At 46.7% G+C, this 20,737-nt stretch overlaps 1 protein-coding gene across 3 annotated transcripts in view; it reads left to right on the plus strand.

The window, feature by feature from the left end:
* Positions 1 to 5,860: 5,860 nt before the first annotated feature.
* Positions 5,861 to 20,737, plus strand: part of KIAA1671 (KIAA1671 ortholog) — an 87,912-nt gene continuing 73,035 nt past the window's right edge. For all 3 annotated transcript variants that reach the window (XM_074606111.1, XM_074606113.1, XM_074606114.1), the window contains exon 1: positions 5,861 to 6,054. The gene's annotated coding sequence lies outside the window, so the exon portion shown is untranslated. The remainder of the gene's footprint in view (positions 6,055 to 20,737) is intronic.

A 20,737-nucleotide genomic window follows, 5' to 3' on the forward strand; every position in this document is an offset into this window, starting at 1 on the left:
TGACAAACCAGTTTCACCTGGCATGTGCCCAGGGCAGCCCCAGGCGGTGGCTGTGTGACGGGGTGAGGGGACAGCCGAAGGGCTGTGCCGGTGATCCCGCCGTGTCCTAACACACCGTCCCCAACGTTGCGGCACATGGCACCTGTGCAGCGCCTCGGCCGTGGCCCTGGCGGCCGGGAAGGACTGGGCGTATTTATAGCACATTGTTAACATGCATGAACGAACACGTTAAATCCCAGCACAAAGAAAGCACTTCTAGTCTAAACGCCGACTTCTGCTGCGGTCTGCTCTGCCCTGTTAGCACCTCTACCTGCGTCTGACTCCTTGAGGTGTTCTAACACGTATTTCCTTTTTCAAAGGAAAATAAAGGCAGCATACAAAGGCTTACCCACAACGGGGTGTAGCGATACCTGGGAAAATCCTTTTGTGCACCAGTATTTGGTTTGCACAGGCACCACTGACGTACCCCGATGCCAGGGGAAGGTGCAGTAGCACAAACGCTGCCGACAGCCGTAGTCCCTTCCCAGCCCCGCAGCATCGAGAGCCCGAGGGCTGTGCAATCAGGGACGGGCTTTGCCGGCCTGGGCTTTGGGGTCTCCTTTCACTCGATTTGAGTGCGGTGGCTGCCATGGAGCGATTCGTGCTACGGTGTTTCCAATGAGCTGAGGACAGACCTCACAGCCATGAAAAACAAGCTCTGATGCAGGAGACAAAGGAGCAGGGTTGTGTTAAGCCGTTTCTTAAGCACAAGGAAGTAGAGCCCTTTTTCCTGGAGCATTTCTCAGAAAGTGAAAGCGTTTCTGCGACCCGTTCAGCAGCTGCATTAGAATGACATGTAAGGGCTTCACGATATTTGTCGGAAAGCTCTCATCTAGGATAATGCACAAACCGAGATCATCTCTGCTGGCTTAGCCAGAAGCGTATTTTCCGAGTAGCTTCCCGGAGTTCAGCGAAGCTGTTCAGGAGCAAGACGCTGTTGTCACTGCGAGGGGGGCTCGGGGTTCAGCACACGGCCTCTGGTTTACTGACGGAGCCGGCCTTTGGGTGGACAAGTTTATTTGAGCTTTTATTAGTTCAGCAAATGGAACAAAGATACTTGCCTTTATCACTTTGACTAACAACGTGTTGTTGTTGGCTGAGTTACAGGAGCGCGAGCTGAAATCTGAGTCACTCTTCTGCTTGGGAAAACAAAAACAGACTCCCAGGAAATCTGCTTTCCTTTGTTCTCCCCACAGTCCCCCCCACGTCTGACCATGTGCCGCTCGCTGATAGCGCAGGGTGGGTCCCGCACCGGGATGGGTGCTGTGTTCTCGCCCAAACCAGCGGGGGCAAAACCGTCAAAGTTTATATAATTGACAAAAATTCCACACCCACTGATTTTTTTTTACTCTGCTGCAATAAAACCTCCACTGTCGTGCAATCTAACCACTCCTTCCTACTGAAGAGCATTATACATACAAATTTGATGCTCAATTATCCTTGTTTTTTTGTCGAGGATTTCTGGCGAAAGCTGCTTTCAGCAGCAGAGGTTTGACAACCTCTGCCTTGTTGAATTTCTCCTTTCTGGAGGAAGAAGTATTTTGTGGATACTGAAGGTATAATCCTGATCCTGCCCTGGCAGAGCTCAACCTTCGCAAGGACGCGAATGATGGCCAACAGGAGCCGGCTGACACTGGGCTGTGTGTTTTACAGACTCTTCCCTTTAAATCAGGACTCTCCCTTTTGTGTCCCTTCTCCCACCCCTGCTCCCGTTTAAATCAGGAGTGAAACTTGGAGGCAGGAGAGGAAGCGACGGCGGGGGCGGTGGCCAGTGGGGCTTTTATCAGGAGAGCTGCAGCGGGGCTGTGGCCTCTGCTGCACTCTGGGCTGGGCACTTCGTGCCCTCTGTGTAGCTCTGCACTGATTTTCACAGTGGTTGAACATGAAGAGGTGGGAAAGGAGCTTTTAAGGACCCCTGGGGTGGTGGTGATGGGAAGTAGGAGGATTTTCTACTTTCCTTTTTGTAGATTATCTGTAGTTGGCAGTGGAGCACCTTCCTGCAGCACTTAATGCCTGAGATGTGCAGGTTCCTCCTGGGGCCTCATCTTGAACCTTTTGGCTTTCATGGGAGCACTTACTTTGCGAAGCGCTGCAGGACGGGACACTGAAAGTGTTTCACTGCTTAGGGCCAGAACATTTCAACCCATGCGGGCCTGAGAAGAGCAGATGCTTGTTCCCCAGATCCAGTGAAGTGGTTTTTGCATGCATCTCCACCTCTTTGAACAGGAGCAACTTGCTCAGCGGGAAGAGATGTAGATTGTTGATGGCTGGGAGACAGGAGGGAATCTTGCCATTGCACGCGGAGAAGTCGGGCAGAGCCTGGCTGCCGTTACGGCAGAGGGGACGCGGCAGCAGACTTTGGTCCCCGTGGGGGCGGCGGGCCAGCGGTGACGGTGTTTGCCTGGGATCTCCCCACCCGCTCCTGCAGCCTGACCTCAGGTTTGCAGGAGCGTAACGCAGCAGTTTGGCAGCCGCCCCAGGTGGCATATGCAATTAACCCATTTCTCCACTATAGGGCACTGACAGACTATGCGAGAGGAACCAGAGCGGCCCTGCCTGGACACACAACAATTGCTGGTATTCGCTGTTTCATGCAACTCTTAGTTTAATTCTGTAAAGGCCCCACCCTGGAAGTTAATCGTACGGTAGAAACAGCGGCGTTACCCATCTCAGAAGCAGAGCTGCTTGTAAACTCATACATCAGAGCCTTTTGTTGGTTTGATGGCAAAGAATGTTTGTGTTTAAAAAATGGAAACTTCTCATAGATAAGGGGGCTGCTCATTTTTTTCCTTCACTGTATATTGCTTGCATATCATCGCGCTGACAGTTCTGGCGAAATCATAAACCAAAGGTTCAAAGCTCAAATGTCTGCGCAAGATGGGTTTGGCAGTGTCTGTTTGCTATTGCCATCCACACCGCAGGGTGGAATTACAGCTCTAATTTATATACATGGCGGGGGATAGAACAGGACTCTGCATTTAACTCTGCCCCTAGATTGCGGTTAACTCTAGGCCAACACTTGCTGATAAACACCGTGGGATCGTAGGCTCTCAGGGAGGGAGAGGGCATGAGGGAAGAAACCCTTCCTGGAGCCAGGGCTGAATGTCGCGTGTTAGGTCCTGCGCTTGCCCGAGGGAGCCGCAGGGGTGGGGTGACGGTGGGATGGTGGTGGGATGATGGTGAGGTGGTGGTTCTCCTGCCTGGTGCCGGAGCTGGGGTGTGAGGGCTGAGCGTGGCGGCCGGTGGGGTACCCGGCTCCCTGCAGCGGCACTGCAGGTACCACAGTTCCCTGCTCCGTGCCGTTCCTGTTCCCACACGGTTGGGATATCCCCAGGGCAAGAGAGGCTGAGTGAGGGTGAGGATTCGGCCCCTCCAGCTTTGCACAGGAGCATCCTCAAGACCAGGCTGCTCTGCACCGATGCATCTACCCTGCAGCCCTGCAACCTCGCAGGTGCAGCTGCCGCCGCTGGCCTGCCAGGGCTTGAAGCATTGAGAGTTTTGGTGGCTGCTTTGAAGTTCCCAGGTCTCATCTCCTCGGGCGTTTGCAAAGGCACACGCTGAGGTTCCTCCTCAGACAGTGGGAAATGAGGCAGCAGCTTCTTGGGAACGCGTCTGCTCTCCTTGAAGTCACCCATTTGAATGCAGCCTCCCAGAGGCTACGTAGCCTCCGGAGCCTGGCTTGGCCAGTTCTCTCGTGTCTGGCTGCGTCGCTGCTTGTAGGTGTTTTTGTGGAGGATGCTGCCATTAGAGCGGCTCCTGAATAACTGATCAGACAATTTCATTCTTTCCCATTACCTGTGGAAAGCCCCATGTGCTAGAGCAGGGGTTCCCAAGCCATGGGTGGAACAAGAACCACTTCAAAGAGGTGTAAGAAGCAGTAACAGCCTCTTTGCAGAAGGCACGGGTCTGAGCCATGGATCACCCTCTTCTATACGGGCAGGTACCAGTCGCTGGCACCAGCCTGAGCCAGGGGACTGCTGGCACAGAGGGGACTTCTGCCAGGCTGGCGGGGAGGGCTGCTGGGGGGGCACGGGTGGACAAGGGGACGGGTTACCTCTTGGTTTCTGGAGAAGACAAAGGCAAATGAATGGGAATTGGGATGCCTTTGTGTTTGCGTGTGTGGTGAAGATAAAAGGATCGCTAAGGTGGGGGAAAACACATATATTATCCCGATTTGGGAGCAAGGGGAGGGGGAGTCTGTGGGAAAGGGATCTTAATTTAAATGGGATGTGGGCGTACACAACAAGGGTGGGGACAGAGGAGGTGAGGCGCCGCTCGTTTCTTCGCGCAGCTGCTGCAGAGCTGGATGCTTTTGCTGCTGAAACCTTTCCGCTGGCCGCCATCCATGCACCTGCTGGGAGGCAGCTTCGGCGCTAAGGCACGCCAAGAGGTGTCACCTCCCTCGCGCGGCTCGGGAACGGGTCACGGGGAGATCAACCCGCTGGCTTTGCTCAGGACCCCCGACGCCCGCAGAGGAGGTGAGATTTCAGCTGGCTCCCCGGGAGGGATGGTTAATGGCAGATTAGTAAATTCCCCGCCGACGGCAGGGGCGCGGGACCTGCTGCCTGACCTTTCGAGGGCCTGCTAAGAGCTGGGGTGAGGATGCGGGGCTGGCTTCTCCTGCATGGCCGCAGCGCTGGCCCTCCCGGCCACCCGCGGCCACACAAGCTGCGAGCCGGCCCTCCTCCCTCCCCAGGCCGCCTGGGCACTGCCCACCCGCCATGAGTCATCAGCCTCCCCCAGGGCCGACTTTGGACTCCTCTGTCACACGAAACCACACCTTTTGTCACCACGAAAAGCAGCATTGGGAGCGTTTGAATTATTACAACCGTGGCATGACCTCGGAGATGGCGGAGGGGCCGCCGAGGTGCCCCACGGGCACAGTCAGCGTCTCAGGCGCCATTCCTCGGGGAAGGGGGTGTCTGGCTGAGGAGAAATGCTCCCCGTCTGAGGAGGAATACTTCATGGCCTGAGGAGACATGTGTCCCCTCTGAGGAGATGTGCTCCCTGGACTGGGCTCTCGTGCCTTCCGGGCTGCCATTTGAGAGCCCTGCAGAGGCTGCGACCGCTGCTCTGGCAGGGAGGCTCTCACGGGGTCCCTCTCTGCAGCCCAATGCGGACGGCCTGGACAATGGTGGCAAAACATCTCACCCGGAAGGGCCACCACCAGCCCCGGGGTGTCCCCCACCCACCGCCTGTCTAGGGAGGGCGGGAGGCCCAGGGAGGGCTGCGGGAAGCTGGGTGAAGGAACAGGGGATTGTGCTGTCCTTAGGGGAGGAGGAAGGGCAGCGGCAGAGCAGTGCGGAGGGGCGGCTGCCCTCATCCGGGCCCTCTCCCTCCGGGAACCGGGGAGGAGGTTGTTGAAGGGGGGAGCAGATTAGCACCGCTGGCCGCTGGCCAGGGCCGGGACGCGAACCCGCGTCCTCCGCGCCGCCGGCGCCACGCCCGGGGCCAGCGGAGGGGCAGGTGGAGAGGGGGGCGGTGCCTCCGCTGAAGGGCTGCTGGGCGGCAGGCCCCGCCCCACCCCGGCGGAGCCGCGCGGTCGCCATGGCAACAGAGGCGCTTCCCCGCCGGGCCCGGGGCCGGGCTGGCTGCGCGCGCGCCCGCGGCCCGGCGGCTCCTGGCGCCGGGGCGAAGGGCCGGGCCCGGCGCCGCAGGGCCGGCGGCTCCCGCAAGCCCGGGACGCGGCGGGACCGGGGCGGAACCGCGGCGGAACCCTCCCTTCCTTCTCCCACCCGCTGCCCGCTCCCTCCGCCCAAGCAGCCCCTCGCCCCCGGGGAGCGCGGAGGGGGCGGCCCCCCGCTCCGCCCCGTGCCGCCCCGCCCCCGTGGTGGGGGTGTCCGGTCGTAGCCGGGCGCCGATCACCTCAGGCGGGCAGGCCGCTGGGCTCTGCCGTCCTCAAACTTCAGTTAGCAACTTCCCCCCCCCACCTCCGCCCCCGCCCGGCGTTGCGGCGGGAGACGGCGCCGTCCCGCGTCGGTTCCCCTTGAGGGACGAGCCCGGTGCCTCGGTGGGGTAAGTGCCGGTGGTGGGCTCTGGTGAGGGGCGCGGAACAAAGGCGGCCCGGCCCGGTGAGGCACCGGGTGGGTCCGGTTCACTCAGCCTGAGGGGAGAACCGCCCCGGCGCCCCCCCACCCCCCTTCTCCTTCTCCCTCTCCCCCTTCTGAGGCGAAGCCCTCGGAGCCGGCCCGGGGGAAGGAAGGGGGGGGCCCGGGGCGGCGTTGCCCGTGGTGCCCCCAGGTCCCCGGCACCGTGTCGGGGGGACACATGGGGGTCTTGGGGTCCGTCAGGGCGGTGTTGGGCTGGCCTGGCTTCTTGTTTTTCACTGCGTCAGCGGCAAGGGCGAGGGGAGAAGTTGGGTCTTGGTGTGGGGTGGGTTAAAAAGACCCTCAAAAAATAATTTAAAAAAAAAAAAAAGTGCGCCCTTCGCACTTTTAATATTGGGGTCTGTGAGGGTTTATAGGTGGTTTGGCAGTGATTTTGGTGGCTCATGGGTCTAATGTTGTGCTGGTGAGCACTGCAGATTAGAGCCTTATTTTGTAATCCAAGATGACTTTTTGTAAGCGCTGCAATTATCTGTTCCCCTCTGGATTAGCGATGATAATGTGCTTGACGTTCTTAAACGTACAAATAAAGATGCTTCCCCCGCCTCTGCCCCCACCCCCCCACCCCGGAGAGTTTACAGCCGTGCCGACTACTACTTGGGCTAACAGCAGCCTGCAGAAGGGACACGGGCATTTCAGAAGTGCGGTATGTGACTCTCTTGTGCCTCGGACTTTAGGAAACGTATCTGCTCTCTAGAGTCAGGTCTAAGTGCCAGTGTAAGGTCATCACGCTGGTTCTTTTTAATTGCGGATGCACATACCGCTGCTTGTTGGCATATCAGCCCATGCGTGTGTATGTTTTTATTTTAGAAGCATGTCTGACATTTAGGTGAGCAGATTTGTATTGCCCTCTTGTGTTATGCAACTCACTTGTCCGTTTTTCTTCCGAACTCCAAATGTAAGTGATTTATCTGTGGACGGAGGGGTGTGGAGTTCTACTTAGGGGTGGAATTGGCCGATCCAAAAGATCCCATGGAGGTCAGTTCCCTGAATTTGCATGGAGTTCTGCGCTTGGACTTGGGAGGGAGCAAAATCGGGATTCTGAAAGGGTGAAGCTAATCTGTGAAATCACTTTATTTCCTGTGTGGTATTGTGTCGAGTCGTGTAAAAAGCTCTGCCTTTGTGAGTCTGTTTGCAGCATTGTTACCGTTCTTGCATTTCTCCCGTCTGAAGGTAGGAGATTAATCTTGTGGATTCAGGTATTGGCTTGACTTCTATTTCTGTGGCGTAATCCGTGTGATTTTGATTTGTGTGTGAGGAATGGGATTAAGGGAAATCACACTTGGCAGATGGCAGAGCTCTTCTATACCATTATGAGATATCGTAACCTTTTATTATACCTACAGCTTTGATTTTTCAGAGTGTAGTAATATCATTCTATTCAAGATAAAGTATTGCTTATGATAAAGTACTGGTGCTGCATTAAAGCAATTGCAGCATATAGCAATTGATGTTTTGTCAAAACTGATGCTTTATTCCATTGTGGTAATTACAGGCAATTTTCATGGTAGGCTGAAGAGGTAAACTATGTTTCCAGGGTAACCGTGAAGTTGTTTAGTTGCTTCAGAGGTACTTTTTGCCAGAATTGAAGGTTTTTGGTATTTTCTTCTCCTTGTCTCTCTTCCATAAAGTAGAAGGCTTTGCATCTTTTTAACAACCACATGAAAATACTGTTTTTCTTTGTTTTCCTGTGACGTTTTTAGGGTGTGGTAGGGAAGCAGACGATGTGTGGCAGAAACTCTAATAAAATTGCCAGGCAGTTTAATCCAGGTAAAGACTTTTTCAAAAAGAACTTTCAAGAATTTATAAACTTTTTCTTGGTAAGATTTTCTTCACTCTATGCTATGCCTGTTTCTGTAAAAATTGTCAAGGATATATATTAGCAAGTAAATCTATAAAGCCTTTCTACTTTAGAATAATTAAAGAGGTAGGAATCCTATTTAAATAGAAGATGTATCCTGTAATTCACTTTTGATAGGTGTATAGTTTGCTGAAAATATAAACTTCAGTCTGTTCTCTTTCAGATGATGCTCTGAATTTAATTCTAAGCTAAAAGTTTCTTTTCCAATATAGGTAAAGACCTAGAACCAAGCGACGCTACAGTGTCATAGTATGGAAAGTCCCTAAGAGTCAAAGTCAAAATCTAGGGCTATTTTCTAGTTCAAATGCTTGGCGTTTGTCACTTTATCCTGTCTCATTTTATATATGGTAGTAAACGACATGAATGACACCAATCCAAGATTTGTGCTCACGCTGCAATTCTAGAGGAGAAAGGGCAGAGTACCCATCTACGTTTCTCCTGACCTGGGCTCTGCATGGACTAGATACCAATGTATTAGGAAAAGTCTAATGTCTGATGACAAAACAGTTTATTACCTCTGATCATTGCCATAGTGAGAGCTATGTGTAGTGTTGATAGTGTTGTTTGTTGTTTTTTTTTTTTTTTTTAATACTGTTTCTAATCATGTGTAGCACTGTCACCTTAGATGCTAATTAAGCCCCTTTTGTGTCTGCAGACTCCTCTGACGGTAGTAATAAGCTTCCTGGATGCCTGATTTCTCCCAAAGGGAGAAAGAATTTCAGGGTCTAAAGACTAGGTTTGAAAAGTTTGCCAGCTCTTACTGGTCTCTGGATTAAATGTAAAATTCAGACCACGTGTGATGAAGCAAGTCCTGACCAGCAGGTGCCAGGTGGAAGGTAGATGGAGAGCTTGGGTATTCCACCTCCTGGGATTCTTTGCACAGCTCTGTGATTTTGCTTGGGTGTTGTCCTGGACTCTGCTCCATTCAGTGCTTCTGTTTCTCTGGCTACTAGATAATTTTGAAACCAGTCCTGTCACCTTCCTTCTCTTTCACGTGTGCCTGGTTGCTGTAAAGTAAAAAGTGAACTCGCTCTCCTTGGTGAAGAACATGTTGCTGGATTCGCTGCTTAGCCCTTTCCTCGGGATTAGTCTTTGTTTGATCTTCGGTCATGGAGCTTTCTCTCTTCTGGTAGCTTTTCCAAGTATCAGTAGAATCAAGTTGATAGAACTCCTGGTGATATTTTCCTCTTGTCCTTGAGTTTTCAATTATTGGTATGAAAACCTCCCATAGTCTTGAAAATTTCATTGTAGCGGTGCTTGTGGGGAGTACTCTGCAGATCGGGGACAGAGGACTCGGAATCATATTTGAGAGGATTACTTTGAGCATGTCGGTTAAGGATGCGCTACAGTGTGTACAGTCTGTGGAAAGCTGCCTCTCTCATGCCTTTGGCTGCTCACGTGTTTAAAAATTGTACCGGTTTCTTACTGAGGAGTCTCACATATCAAGATTTTTCTCTAAGACTTGGTAGGTTTCCTCAGGCTTATATTCCACAGAAATTGATAACTTGGTGATGCTCACTAGCCAGGGGAAGTTTCCTTTGGCAAATGAGTAATGAGTTTGTCATGATGAGTTGTGTGCTGTGTAGTTGTTTAAAAATGGGACTAGTAAAAGAGGGGGGGGTGTATGCATGTACACCTAAGTGCAAGTTTTAGGTGTTCTGCATCCAGCTACATGTAATGTCACTGTTCTTTTCTTATTTTCAAGATATTTCTTTTTATAGGATGTTTTTCCTGCATAAGGATACGAATAATGCTAGTTGTAAGTCTTTCTTGCACTTTCATAACTTGCTAAATTTGCATGATGCGTTGGTTGTAGGGAGGTATTCAATGGCTTTTCTGCTAATTTATGTTATTAATTTACTTTTTTAACGACCGCATAGCCTTTTGGGGCTCATTGTTCCATTCTTAAGTAGCAGGCAGCTTATGGGAGGAAAGTGCTATGTCTATTCAATACTGTAAGGAGACATTCGTGGAATAGATCATGCTGTATTCAGTGGGCTGTTTGTAAAAGCGAGACTGAAGTAAACTCCTTGATCCTGCAAGCCCAGGCACGAACCTTGCAGTGATGCTGTGAGCACAATCTGTATCACTTCTTTGTGCTTGATGCACAAGGGTGACTAGAACCTGAGAATGTTGCAATGTGTTAGGTGTGTTTTTTGTTTTGTATGTAGGAATTGCCCGAAGACATCATATGGGAAAAGCTACAACCTTTTTGCTTTTGCCTCAGAAATCAATTTAAATGAAGACTCCCCCGTTGCAGTAGTAGCCTTTGCAGTGCAAACCACCGCGTGGCCGTCTTGAGTTTGCAGCCAAAGAGACTGGAATAATAGTGTCAGGAGAGCTGTGGAATTCCCTCCACAGCAAACTAGTCTTGAATCCTAATCGCAACCTTCTGAATGACCGCAGACCCAGTAGATTTAACAGTTTAACTGGAAGATGCCATGCTCGATGAACTCTAGATGCACCTGCCCTGTGCAGTTGAATGTATAGACTTTTCCTAAAAATATACAGGAATTTGCTGTTGAGTTGCCCGTATACGTGCTTCCAGTGAGACGTGACTGTACGGGGCAGACTCTGAGGAGATACTCTACTTGCTGGATTGAAAGAGGTGAAAGAAGGTGTCTCTGTTTTTTTCCCTTGATTGACTTTCAGTAAGTTTGAAAGACGTACATAAACTTTTCTCTGAACTCTCAGGCCTTTCTTTTGAAGCTGTATTCTAGTAATACCTTTTATAAAAAAAAAAAAAAATCAAAATCATAGCAAGTCAATTACTGTTTGCCTTGAATGGGCTTCTGTGGGTGAGGCAGTTTTATGCTCAGTGGACATTCCATATCTTAGGTTCTGTTAACTGTCAGGAAAAACAAATTCTTAGGAAAATGTGGGTATTGAGTTTTGGCAAAATGCACTAAATTTAGCATGATGACTGTTCTATCTTTTTGCAGCTATTGGTTAAAAAATTAGTAATGTTTCCTTTTTTTTTTTCTTCTCATGAGTGGATATCAATTTACGCTCGTATGACCTGAACATCTGATGAGAAAGGGCTGTGTAGGTCTACTGGATGATGATTTTTGTAAGGCCTAGGTTTAAATAATCCACACTCCTTAAAAGAAGTATACTTCTGTAAAGAGCTTAATCTTAGATTCTTAAATCAAGGTGGCTTATTTCCTTGCTTCCTGCTGTCTTTGGTTTGTTCTGGAAATACGTGATGCTGGATCTTCTCAGGCAAGAAAGCCTTCAAACGGCTTCCTGAGCTCTTTGGGGTTATTTTTCAATGCATCTATATAAATAGGAGACTTTTAATAGATATTTTCACAGTTCTGTATACCTTACAATTTTGTTGAAACAATGGGAGATGAATTTTCTTTTTATACTCTTCATCTCTAAAAAAAAATAATGCTTGAGGAGAGGAAATTAATTTTTTTTCTTAGGCTTGTATGGTTGCAGTGATGCAATTTGAGCAGTATAGGACTACAGAGAATTATTATCCAAAATGTGGCTTGTTTTTGATTTGAGTCGTGTCCTACAAACATGCAGTTAAACACCCGTGGAGGGAGTGGGGGCAGATCTTTAAGGGGGCTTCTTTAAAGCCACTTAACAGAGCTGTTCATTAGAAGTTCTTATCAGAATTAAGTGCCAAAACTTTCAGTTTTGGGCTCTACTAAAGCTGTTGCATGCCTGAAAGAAGATAAGGGTTGGACTTGCAGCAGTGTGAGAACTGAAAGCTTCTTACTGTTGTAGTAATTATGAGTCAGGATGGTCATTAGCCTGCTGTAACAAGTAGAAAAAGATAACCAAACCTTCAGCAATTGAATTGTTATCTACACAATTTCACTTAGAAAAAGCATTCATGTGTGTTACAGCAGTTTCTTTAAAGAGCGTATGTATGCAGCATATGGACGGCTCTAGTTTTGGTGCAATTTTTACTTGTCTTATTTTACAGAATTAGCGTAAGCTTTAGCATGGAGTGGTAGGAGATCTAAATCTTACCCCCCCCCCCCCGCGGTGAAAATACCCCTTTAATTTGGTTGGGGGCTGGGGAGAGAGTTGTCATGAGCTGAGTGGGCTGTTAACTCCAGCTACAGGCTTGACCCAGTTACAGTTGGGCAGCGAGGTCTGCGGAGCTGTGGCGCGGCTGGGAAGCGTGTGTGCTCTCCGAGCTGGGCCAGCCCGCGAACAGACAACTGTGACTCTGCTGCGGGAGCAGCACTGGGATGCAAATTAGATGGATGGCAAAATCAGAGGAAAAAGTTATCTGCATTTTGTTGTTTAAAATACATAGGTTTGGCACATTGGAGAAGAGGTGAAGAAGTGAAGATACCAATGCCTTGTTTTGCTAGTTTAATAGTTAAAAAAAATTTTACCCTTCATAGTTTCTAAGGGTAAAAAGCTGCCAGTATTTTAGAGAAAAGCATGAAAATATGAGTATTCGTGTGTGCTTTTGCTGATGCAAATAATGTTCTTGCCATACACATCAGCCCCTTCTATTTATATTTTCATAGTGACTGTTTTTTCTGGTCTTAGTATTGGTTAAAGACATGCTTTCTCTGTCTTTCAACAAGTGTTATTAATAATATGAAGTTCTAAAACTTGTTATTCCTACTGTTGTAAAACTAGAATGATTTTTATTTCACAGCGTTGGTACAAATTTGAAAGACATAAATAGGAATGGAATTTAAGTTTGTCTTTATTCTGCTCTTCTAATGAGCTCAGACTACAGCTTGGATTAAGTCTGGCAGCTTTTTCAATTCAGCCGTAGTATCAGTAACTCTTGGTAGGGAGTGAGTTGTGCCAAAATTTAAGAGGGATGTTTATCTGCTGCAAGGATATTCAGCCATACAAGGCTTTCGATGGACAAAGCTGTCTCATCCATAACGAAAGTATTCAGCCCAGCAAAGCTATGATACGTTCTAAACAGGGCTGGAATTTCTGGCCACCATAATTGTGTTTGATATTTCATGAGAACACTCGGAATTCTTCATTGAACGAAATGAGCACAGATGCCTTTCTAAAACGGGCATTTATGCTAAAGTTGTGCAGCTCAGCTGGCTCGTTCCTTTACTTAGAGACCTTACAAGAAGTGTCATTTTTAGTATTTGTTGTCAGACAGTGCTCTTGCTGTATTGGCACTATTAAATGTCAGATATTAGTATAATCTGCCCTTAGAATGTTTTAAGCAACGTGATGGTTGCAGGCTTACTTAAATATCATCCTATTCTTGCAGCACGCATGTACAATGATACAGGGCTCTTCTTTTGCATGTTTGAGCCTACAATAGCAATTACGCCCAAGAAAATAGATATCTTGTTTATGCAAATAATACTAAGTATTTCTAAAGCATGTTTGAATTTAGGTATCATGTAATTCTTACTAGTCATAATGTTCAGTTTACATTCTTCACAAAATGATTGTTTTGTTTTTTTTTAAAATAAATCACTGCAGCTCTCTCTGTTTACTGCTTGCGAAGGAGAGATTAAATGAATTGATTTGATTACAGTAGAGCTTCTAGCAAAACTTCAGATATTTTGTTACTCTCCTAAATACAACTTTACCTAGTAGGAAAGATGGTCCCTATTGCTACGTGGTGGTGTGAGGCTGCAGGAGAGCTTTCCGTGTGTCTGACCCATTCTCACTAAACTTGACAGGGCAACGGATGTTTTCTTGACTTCTTTCTTAATATAGATGAATCACAGTACACATAGGAAAGACTCATCAATAGTTACAGATCAGCATTTCAAGAAGGTCAGGGAAACTGGTTTCTGCGTGGTGAGCATTATGCTAATTCAGTCGTTAAACATATTGGAATTGCGCTTCCTTTTGCTTCTGCAGTGCTTGCAGATTCCATCAGAGCCTTTGCTCTGGGCTTGGAGCACAGAGGGTTAGTTTTGGACAGGGAGAAGCGTTCTTGTGCGCTGTATTGTAATCGCGTGCAAGAAACGTGTCTGCAGATCTTGGTTTGAATCGAGTTCTTTACATGGAGTACTTGCTTAAATAGTGTCACTGTTGTGTCGGTGCTTATGCCTGAAGATGAAATCTAAGCGGATAATACCACGATGGAGAGGTTGAAGCTTTGTTTAAGATGAAATACATATTTTCCTCTCCCAAAGGCACTTTATACTGGGCTAAAAAGTTAGGGTGGACTAGCAGCTGTAATGATTGAATTCATTGTTTATGTGCGTGCAAAAGTGAAATGAGAGTGTGTATTGAAGCAAATGTGTAATTTGGGCCCCGTTACTGACACCTCTTACAAACAGTACTAAGCCTTTTGTCTCATATTTGGTTTTGAATACTAAGAGTGTGTGTCAGTATTGTTTCCTAACCAGCATGTATATTATCTTTAGAGATTATTTGTGATGCGTTAAAGTGTATGTGATATAAGTGTAAAGTAATAATCACACAGAGTCTCATGTTTGTTGATATTGGACTGTTGCACGCAATGTAAAAAGTAGTAATTTTGAATCTAGGTTTTTTGTACTGTAGATGTAAGGTTGACTAAGATGGTTTTTGCACAAGCTCGGCTTTGTAAGGAGCAGGTTAGTATATTTTTCAAATTGTCTCCAAAAGTCTTGTCGCAGCTCGATTGAGGTTTTTTTTTCTTTAACGTAACAGCTTTAATTCCAGATTAGTACACTTTCAAAATGCTAAAAATGCTTACGTTGAGGTTAAAGATCTTGCCATCTTTCCTGCTCAGCTTGGCTCTAAAAATAATTGTACTCTTATGTCTGTTATGTCCTTTCTAATAACACTGGAAAGTTGAACTCGGTGGTATTGCTCCTGATGAACTGGAAGCATCATTATACCTCGGGTCAGTTGGAGCCTTCCCACAAGTTCTCGGGGCAGGGCGACTTCTGCTTTCCTGCCTACCTCCTGCTCAGGGCTGCTGTAGTCTGGATTTTTCTTACTGGTTTAAAACCCTTATAAATTGCGGCCTGCTCCATTTTCTGCTTATGTTGGCTCCTTCAAATACTGTGAGGCAACCCTGTTGTGGAGATCTGCATCTCAGCATCCTGTTAATTACACTGGTTCCACCAGGACTCAGTTGCTGATGGGAGTGTGGAAAAAAAACCTGTGAATGTGGGAGGAGCACCTAAATCCAGCAGTTTGAGAACGTCTTTGGGAGTGTGGAGAAGGAGGTAATGAAGCAGATGACAGGATAGCATCTGGAGAGCTTTAAAAGCTTGAAAACTGATAACAGCACATATTGGAAGGCAAAGGATGCCATTTGGACACTTGGCCATCTGGCAGCTTCCTGCTCAGCTGCTCCTGCCTGGGGGGGTCAGTCTGAGTCCCTGGCATTGCTTTGAGCGTGGTGGCCACTGCCAGTGCTTGATGGGCTCTGGCTGTGGAGCTGTCTGACGTGTTTGAGACCAGGGGTAGTAATTGCTGAGGAATCGGAGAGAGTCAATACCTGAACTTGTCTTCAAAGAGTAACTAGAGAATGGACTGTTGGCCAGATTCAATGGCTCTGCCCTGGGTTACATGGAGAGCGCACTTTTTGAGGCATGAGTGTGTTTTTAAAACTACATAATTAACAGAAGGTTGTTTATAACTATTTAACCGATATTGGCTTTCAACCAGTGTGCGAGGCAGTGTTTGTACTAAGTTGGACTGGCTTTTATTAGGCATCAAAATCTGTAGGGTTTATCATTTTGCAGCAAAACAAACAAGACCATGCACTGTCTGAACATCGGGCAGTTCTGGTCAGGTAGATCTCTTCTCCCATACTATGTATCTGTTTTTCACTAACCCTGATTTTTACCACTTTGGCTTTTGACCCGAAGACTTCTGTGGAGGGGAACTCAGGTTGATCGGTGCCGTTCCTGGGCAGAATTTGTGTCCCAGTAGCTCAGATGTATCTTTTGTCAACGGTTAGCAAACCATGTTTGGTTCGTACGTGATGAAACAAAAGAAAAAAAAATCACCAGATCTTCTTCACTGAACAGGTGCCTGGTCTTCTGTTGGCTCATCAAGTCTCTAAACTATACATTACTGGAAACTGAAAATAAATAGTATTTTGTGCCTATGTCACTTCTGAAGCATCCTCCACTGGCTGCTGTCTCATGAAAGACGCTGGGATGTGTGGATCCTTGATTTCGCTTGCCAAGTTTGCCACTGACTTGAGGAAGCTGAAGACATATTTGGCCTTAACATGCAGCTCCTTGGACTGGCATGGTTTGATTCAGATGGAATTCCTTCTGCAGAAATTCTGGATCCAGTGTCAGTTACCTGTTGTTTTCATGTCAATGTCATGTCACTATTTGAATTTTCAGATCTGCAACAAAAAGGCCAGTGAGGGAGTCAGCTCAGCAGTTTCCCCAGTAGCTGCAGGACTTATTGTGCCTCTTGAAGTTGGTGAACGTGTCTCATGCCTTCCAGAGGCATCCAGCGGTGATGCTGTGAAGCTAAACCCAGGATCAGTTAGTCATGCTTTGCTGTGTGGCTTTCTGGGGGCAGGAATGGACTGGGAGCTGGGAGAACTCAGCTATTCTGTTTTTGTTTTGGATCAGATTTCAGTCAAAGGAACCTTCTTTGTAATAACTTTGGAAAGATGGTGTTTCTAAGTTCACTGTGAGATCATTCCTGGGTTACTAAAATGCTGTTAAAATCCCATCTTTGGCTATGCCCTGAGAAATTTGGCTGAGGCTGCTGTAATCCTGGTGTGAGTGTGGTTAGGTGGGTGTGATTTGAGGGAAGCTTCTCCGTCTGGATGCTCCCAGGCAAGTGAGTGCTCATGCCTAGGTTCTCACGTCTAGGTGAACTGTTGGGAACGTATTTGTCATCTTTCACTCCTGCTAATTTTTGTGAGCTCTAAAATATGCCTGTGTCAGCTATTCATTATGATCCTGCCTTAAAATGTCTATGTTGTACCATGTATTCTTTGACAGTGTCTGCATTTAAGTGGGTTTTTTGTTACTTTTTTAGCATCATTTTAATGTGTTGAGTGGTTGATTTTGCTGAATAACATTGTGTTTCTTAACAACAAGGTAGTAAATAATGGCTAACATGCACATGCAGGCCTTGTGCTGTCAGAATTCTTGGTTTAAACGTGCTTTTGTTCAGAAAGGGGAAGAAACGTAGTGTCACTGCTTTGACTCCTCACAGTCATACAGAACTCTCTGATGCTCTGTTCAATTTGTCTCGCTTTTGGAGGAAGAGGGAACTCTTTTGTGGATTGCTGATAACAATAACCTGCTAGCAGGTAACAAAAGAAACATACATACAAATTAGCAAAACCAGCCAGTGTTTCTGAAATGGGTAATTGCATTGGTGAGGGGAAAAAACCTGAGACTATTTCCTGCATATGTGAAAAGCTAGATGTGACCACTGAAGGAAAAATGGGAGCCTTATCATCAAGGTAGCAGCAGTAGCTCCTTTGGCACATAAAACGTTCTTCACATAGCTGCTTTTTTATGGGTATGCAGCTTGGGGCAGATTATTGATGCCTGACAGGAGGCAGCACCCTGCTGCAGCAATGTGTCCTACCCAAATTAATGCTGTGTTGAGTATATACAAGGAAGAGATCAAAGAGCTGTCTGAAAATTGTTAACAACCTGAGAGGCCAAAAGATTAATTTCAAAGTATGTAATTGTTTGGTAGAGCAGAGGATGACATAAGGGATTTTGGCTCACAGAATGATAAATGCCACCAAGTATTTTGCTTTTATGACAATATTTTATTTGACTCAAACTAGATCCACCCATCTCTCGCTAGTCTAGTAATTTTTTCAGTATTTATGGGATGTGAGTGGAAATTGTGAATCTGATGGTCGTGTCCATTCAAATGAGTTTTAATGGCTCCATCTGTATACTGAAAGGCATAACTAGAGTAAAATTAATCCAGTTGAAGACTGTTAATAATTGGTTTGTTCAAAATTGGGTCATCTTTTATGGAAAGCATTTGAATTGCTGCTATAGGAGCGACAGCTTGGGCAAAGGAGGATTTTTATCAGATAACCTATCCTGCAACATACTGAGTGCTGGGTAAAGTGGCTGAGACCAGTATTTTCCATGGTGTTGGCCTACCAGAACTGGTGCTGAAGCCGGATTTTCAGTGTGGTCATGCCATTGCTGAGGGCACTGGAAAATTTCCCCCAGATGATGCCAATGACATGCAAATCCAAGTCCAATTTCAATTCTACTGTTCCCTCCGTTTTGCCTTAAATATTTTTGGGTTATGGGGACCATGCATAAAAAAAAAGGGTCAGTCATAAAAACTCCTCTGTATTCACACATCTGAGAGACGTGTCGGGATCTGCTCCTGCTGGCGCACAAAAGGAGGTTTGTCAGTGAAGCCGGGGTTTGTCTTGGCAGTGCCAGCCCGCCCTGAGCCTGCAGACCCGGGGCTCGGGACGGAGGTGATTTCCCCCTTTCTAGGCAATTCAGTGTTATTTGTGCTGCCACCGTTGGTATTGTCAGCTGTTAGGAATGTTGTTAGTCAAAATTTACTGGATAGTGCCGACGGCTTTTTTTCCAAATGTTTGTACCCAGTGCACTTAGCTGCATTCTGTGGTAATTCTGAGGTGGATCTTGGAGAAGCAAAGGTTTGTGGAAGGTGTTGTTTTAGTGTCAGCAGTCGGTGTCCCTGCTGGCACTGCCTCTGAAAGCTGCTCCCTGGGACCACCTGCCTGCCTTGGCATGGGAATGCGGGGAAGTGAGATCAAGTTGTGGCGTTTATTGATGCGAATCTGTCAGTCTGTTGTCATAGCGTTTGTCTTTTCCAACAGTAACAGGGAGATAGCATTATTCTCCACTTCAGATAGGTACCGCCATGGTGCAGATCCTTAAGATGAAGGGACAGGCGTATAAATTGTTCGTTTGTTCATGGAACAGAATAATTTGTTCCTGGGAATCATCTGGTCCGACCCCCTGGTTAGAGCAGGGCTGGTTCAGAGTGTGTTTCTCCCATTACGCTGTAGTTAATTTCTAGAGAAGTGTTTGGGACAAGTATTTTGGGCTTGAGTATAGTTTCTTGTTGACCGAGCTAGGCTACATGCTTCTGTTATGACTAACACAAATATTTGAAAGGTAGAATGGTGGACTGAGTGGAGAAATTGCTGCTAGACAGTATTGGCTGTCCGTATTCAAGAAAACATGTTGTTAGCAGCAAAATCCAAAGCTGTTGAATGGAGAGCTTTTTAGCGTATTATTTTTAAGAAAGGAAGTGGAAAATGAGCTATTGAAGACATCAAATAGTATAGCTGTAACAGCTGAAGCAGAACATAAACATTTGTAACGAGAATAGGCAATGACAAGTTTCTTTTTAGCTAGGTGAAAACTTAGAAGCAGCATAATCTATTACAGCATCTTTGCTCTAAGTATTTCGTCTGTAGGTGGCACATGCTTTTTGTGAATGAGTCTTTTAGTTAGTGATTATGTAGCTCAGAATCTATCCTTCAAGACAAGTGCAGCTGTAAAACTAATAAAAGAGACAGTTTCCCCGGGTCAGTTGGGTTTTGCTCTTTAATATATGTTGGCGGTAGCTGTATAGTGGCCTGAGACAGCTGGCTTTGATTGAACCTTTAGGGTGAGAACAAATTTTAAGGATTAAAACAGAAGGAAAGCTGTCTTCCTTATGGAAACTCTGCAGTTTAGCTTTGCCCACGTGTTCTGTCTTAGAGATGTGCATATATATACACACACACACATATATACACGTATAATTTTTAATCTGTCGTGATTCTTTTTGGTCTTCTGTCCCATCGCTCTGTTTCCTTTGTCCTCCATTTCATGCGTTTGGGTTTTCTTCAGATGATGAACCAGTTGAAGTGGTCTCCTAGTGTGTTGAAAGTAGTGCTGCAAGGCCGCTAGCCTCAGATTTTCTTGAAGTCCTGATGAAACTACTTTATTCTTTTCTCCCTACGGTAATACCTTAATTCCTTTTGCAGCAATCAGATGGTTGTATAAAAAACATAGCATTTAAAATTAGTATTGGAGATTCCAAGTCCATCACAGAAGAACGCGGGCTGGTTATGCTTTCTGAAGGTGGTTTACCAGGCCAGGTCACAAATGCATTTTCCAGCACTGGAAATCCTGTTAGAATTTGAAGAGGAAGATCAGAGGATTATGGGCTTTGTCCTTTCTTACAGTCCCTTCTGACACAAAAGCACCTGCCGCGCATAAAGGCAAGCAGGAAATGTCTTCTCACATCATGCTATTTCTGTAATATAGTGACCTTCGGAAGCTTGGTTTCTATGAAATGATCCGTTCCCTCTGATTCCTTCCTGGGTGCAGAGGGTGATGTGTCAGGTTTATTTCTCAAGGCTTCATAGCCTTTGCTTGCCAGCAGTAGTTCTGTGAAGACACTTGCCTATTTTTATAACAAGTAGGTGGATTTTTATTTTTTTTTAATAAACAAAAGCCCACAGATCTGTTTCACTCGATACTTTGACTTGCGTGCCACTTGGGGCAGAAGCAGAGCTGTCTCTCACGAGTCGTGGGAGTGTTGCACCATTGCAGTTTCCATTAGTGTTGCTGGTTTCCATACTGGCTGGCAACCTCAGCAAAGTTTTTCTCTGCAGGGATTTTCTGAGGGGTATTTTAACTTTGCATTTGGTCCATGAAGTAAATAGTTTCAATGTCAGTGTCTGTGTAGTTTTCACCAGTGTTTTGGGAGGAAACTGTCCCAATGATACCGTTGCTGCTTATAAAGCATTTGCAGCAGCTGGTACCTCTGAAAGCGAGCGAAACAAAAAATCCAGAGGCAATATCTGTATTCTGACAGCTCTGAGATCAGAGAC

This window comes from Larus michahellis, chromosome 13 (assembly GCF_964199755.1).
Source record: "Larus michahellis chromosome 13, bLarMic1.1, whole genome shotgun sequence".
Classification (NCBI taxonomy): Eukaryota; Metazoa; Chordata; class Aves; order Charadriiformes; family Laridae; genus Larus; species Larus michahellis.